Here is a 4,777-nt window from a genome sequence, read left to right as displayed (position 1 = left end):
TTTCTTGGTCTTCCAGATCTTGCTTTAACTTCCACTGTTCCTGATGACTGCCATTTCTTAATTACACTCCGAACAGAGGATATTGACATCTGAAGACGCTTCTCCAGCTTTGTGAGCGTCAACTATTTTCAGTTTCAGTTTTCTAGACAACTGCTTAGAAGAACCCATGGTGCAGATTGTTTGGGCAAGGTCAGATGAGTCTGGGCATTTAAAACCTTTGAGATTGACATCACCTGGTCTTCCCAGACGATGATTGAGAACAATCCATGACACTGGCAGGTCTCAGCTTGGCAAAGGGGGCAGTGCATGCTATAAATTCTGCAGGGTGCCCAAACTTTTGCAGATGCCATTTTTTTGTTTTCTGTTATTTTGAAAGTGTAAATGATGGAAATAAAATCTAACTTTTGTTGACATATTATAAGAATGTCTAATCTGTAATTTGATGCCTTTGGAGATTTTTCCATCTTTCCTTGGCTTCTTTATGCACATTAATACAAATTTTTAGCTGGGGTGCCCAAACTTTCGATCCCCACTGTATGTGATTTTGCATTTCTGGGTAGGGGCACACACGCACGCCACCCTACCCATGCCGCCATTGGCGGCTACAGCTTTTGCTCACTGGGTCCTGGCTGTAGATTCCCCGCTGGCACTCGGTGATCACCAAGGAACACTGACAGGGGAGAGGTCTGTATGTAAACAACACAGATCTCTCCCTTCAGCACCAGCATGTTGTTTTGTATTGCTCTGCATTACAAAGCAATACAAAGCAGCATGCTTACATAGCAAAACACACACAGCACACATAGTAAAACAGCACAGTTAACCCTTTGATCGCCCCAGATGTTAACCCCTTCCTGCCCAGTGTCATGAGTACAGTGTCAGTGCTGTTTATTAGCACTGATCCCTGTATTGGTGTCACTGGGGATGTCAATGGCAGTTAGTTCCCTCCCAGTGTCAGAATGCCCTCCGCAGTCCTGCAGTTCCGCCATAAGTCGCTGATCGCTGTCATTACTAGTATATATATATAAAAAAAATTCCAGTATATATAAAGGCCATTTGTAGACACTATAACTTTCACGTAAACAAATTAATTTACATGTATTGGGATTTTTTTTTAGCAAAGATGTAGCAGAATACATTTTGGCCTAAATCTATGACAAATTTTTTTTATTTTTTTACTGGATATGTTTTATAGCAAAGTCAAAAATACTGGGTTTTTTTCAAAATTGTCAGCCTTTTTTTTGTTTACAGCGCAAAAAATAAAAAACACAGAGGTGATCAAATACCAACAAAAGAAAGTTCTATTTGTGGGAAAAAAAGGACATAAATTTCATTTTGGTGCAGTGTTGCATGACCACACAATTGTTAGTTAAAGTAGCACAGCGCCGTATTGCAAAAAATGGCCTGGTCACGAAGGTGGGTAAATCCTCTAGAGGGCAAGTGGTTAATAATGTGGAATGTATGTTCCTTGATAAAAACACATTACTTTTTATAGTGCTACCCTCATGAGAGCCACTGGTTTTGGGTCCCCCTTATTTCTTGCACAGTCATGCAACACGCATTTTCCAGACTCAAGAAACAGTTCACGGGCTTGATTTTTAGAATTTATTGGGGAACTTAACTTGGATAGGGTAAAGGGATTATGTGATGCCCAACTTGAAGAACAAAATTAGGACAGTTTTCTTCTTTATCATAGCTGCAAAAATGACAGATACTTAACTGCATTCCAGCCAGAACCTTGACAGTCTTTAGCAAAGTTATCCCCTCTTAGGAATTTAGTGCCCTCTCAGTGGATTTTCAGCAAAGTGACAACTTTTAGGAGCTCCTGGTCCCCTTAGTAAACAAAATACCAGCCCACCTGGCTACAGTATCTGATCCCAGGACATGGAATGGGTATGCATTAGACTGTCCCCTGAAGACTTGCCAAGAACTTGCATCTAGCAGACTTCTCCTTTATAGGCCCTGGGGGTGTAGAGGTACTCATTGTGTCCTTTTCCTGCAGCTATGGATAGAACTGCTTTTAGGCCTTTCGCTGGGCAGATTATTTTCCAGGTTATGCAGGATGTCCTTCCCCAGTGGACTGCAGAGCAGTAGAGCTCCCCTTTCAGCTTTCCTCCTTCACCCAACCTGGAGGCAGAACCTCCTTCTCCAGGGCCCCATCCCAGGCTACACAGCAGCACTTCAATCCTCTATCTTCCACCTTACTCCCCTGCTGGCCAAGCTCTGTCATATTTATGAGCCAATCTGCCACACTGCCAGGCCTCCTGCTTGGGATTGGTAAAACTTTTATAAATATGCAGATCAGCCCCTCTTCACCTCTGTCTACCGACTTCTAGAGCAGGGGAAGGTACCAAAGGACTGACCTGTATAAGCCTCCAGATAAACCTGTAGTAATCCTCTCTCTCACACCCAGGCTTCTAACAAGCCTCTAACTACATTCAGTAAACTATATACAGTTGCAAGAAAAAGTATGTGAACCCCTTGGGATTACCTGGAGTTTTGCATGAATTGGGCATAAAATGTGCTCTGAACGTCATCTAAGTCACAACAATACAAGAACACAGTCTGCTGAACATAATACTACACAAACATTAGATGTTGCCATGGTTTTATTGCACATAACATGTAAACATTCACAGTGCAGGGAGGAAAAAGTATGTGAGGCCCTAGCTTAATGACTTCTCCCAGAGCTAATTGGAGCCAGGAGTGAGCCAACCTTGACTCCAATCAGTGTGAAGATATTGGATGTGTTGCTGACAATTGTCCTGCCCTTAAAAAACACACACCTGTTTTGGGTTTACTGGTTTCAAGAAGCACTGTCTGATGTGAACCATGCCTCGCAGAAAAGAGCTCTCAGAAGACCTACAATCAAGAATTGTTGACTTGCATGAAGCTGGAAAGGGTTACAAAAGTATCTCCAAAAGCCTTGATGTTCATGTGTCCACCGTAAGACAGACTGTCTACAAATGGAGAAAGTTTAGCACTGTTGCTACTCTCCCTAGGTGTGGTCGTCCTGTAAAAATGACTGCAAGAGCACAGCGCAGAATGCTGCATGAGGTAAAGAAGAATCCCAGAGTGTCAGCTAAAGACCTACAGAAATCTCTGGCACATGCTAACATTTTTGTTGACACATCTACAATAAGGAAAACATTAAACAAGAATGGAGTACATGGGAGGACACCACGGAGGAAGCCATTGCTGTCCAAAAAGAATATTGCAGCACGTTTGAAGTTTGCAAAAGAGCACCTGGATGTTCCACAGCACTACTGGCAAAATATACTGTGGACAGATGAAACCAAGATTGAGTTGTTTGGGAAGAACACACAACACTATGTGTGGAGAAAAAAAGACACAGCACACCAACATCAAAACCTCATCCCACTGTAAAACATGGCAGAGGGAGCATAATGGTTTTGGGCTGCTCTGCTGCTTCAGGGCCTGGACGGATTGTTGTCATTGATGGGAAAATGAATTCCAGAGTTTATCAAGAAATTTTGCAGGAAAACGTACGACCATCTGTCCGCCAAATGAAGTTCCGCAGAGGATGGGTGATGCAAGAGGACAATGACCCAAAGCATACAAGTAATTCAACAAAACAATGGCTGCAACAGCACAGAATACGCCTTCTGGAGTGGCCCAGTCAGAGTCCTGACCTCAACCCGATTGAAATGCTGTGGCATGACCTTAAGAGAGCGATTCACACCAGACACCCCAAGAATATTGCTACACTGAAACAGTTTTGTGAAGAGGAGTGGTCCAAAATGACTCCAGATCGTTGTGCAGGTCTGATCTGCAACTACAGGAAACGTTTGGTTGAGGTTATTGCTGCCAAAGGAGGGTCAACCAGTTATTAAGTCCAAAGGTTCACATACTTTTTCCTCCCTGCACTGTGAATGTTTACATGTTATGTGCAATTAAACCATGGCAACATCTAATGTTTGTGTAGTATTATGTTCAGCAGACTGTGTTCTTCTATTGTTGTGACTTAGATGACTTTCAGAGCACATTTTATGCCCAATTCATGCAAAACTCTATGTAATCCCAAGGGGTTCACATACTTTTTCTTGCAACTGTACACTAGAGAGTGCTACAGGTTGTTCTGGGTAAAGTTCCACTTTAAGGGCCCTTGCACATGGGAGTTTAGTCTGTGTCCACTGTCAGTTTTTCACACAGATCCAGACCAAACCACAATGTACATCCATGGCCAAGTGGATGTAAATAGATGAGAACTAAAAGAAACAGATGCAAAATGAACTGAAGATGGATGTGCAAACGTCATGACACGCCAGGGTGCTAGGTGTAATCCTAGACTCTGACCTCTGCTTTGGGTCCCACATCCAATCACTGACTAAATCCTGCCACCTCAACCTTCACAACATTTTCAAAATCCGCCCCTTCCCGACTAATGACACCAAAAAAACAACTTATCTACGCCTTGGTTATATCCCGCCTTGATTAGTGCAACTCCCTCCTCACTGGCTTACCTCTACACAGGGTATCCCCCCTTCAGTCTGTTATGAATGCTGCTGCTAGACTTGTACACCTTACTAACCGATCAACGACTGCTGCCCCTCTCTGCCAATCCCTCCACTGGCTTCCACTAACCCAATGTATAAAATTCAAATTACTAACCACAACATACAAAGCCATCCACATTACTGCCTCTAGCTACATCGCCAACCTCATCCGCAGATATCGTCCAAATCACCCACACCGCTCCTCCAAAGACATCTTGCTCTCTAGCTCCCTCATCACCTCCTCCCATGCTCGCCTCCAG

The sequence above is a fragment of the Staurois parvus genome, unplaced genomic scaffold, assembly GCF_062004578.1.
Source record: "Staurois parvus isolate SC_StPar_1 unplaced genomic scaffold, SC_StPar_1.0 ptg000011l, whole genome shotgun sequence".
Lineage (NCBI taxonomy): Eukaryota > Metazoa > Chordata > Amphibia > Anura > Ranidae > Staurois > Staurois parvus.
The sequence above is the reverse complement of the archived record's forward strand: the minus strand, read 5'-3'. Positions refer to the sequence as shown.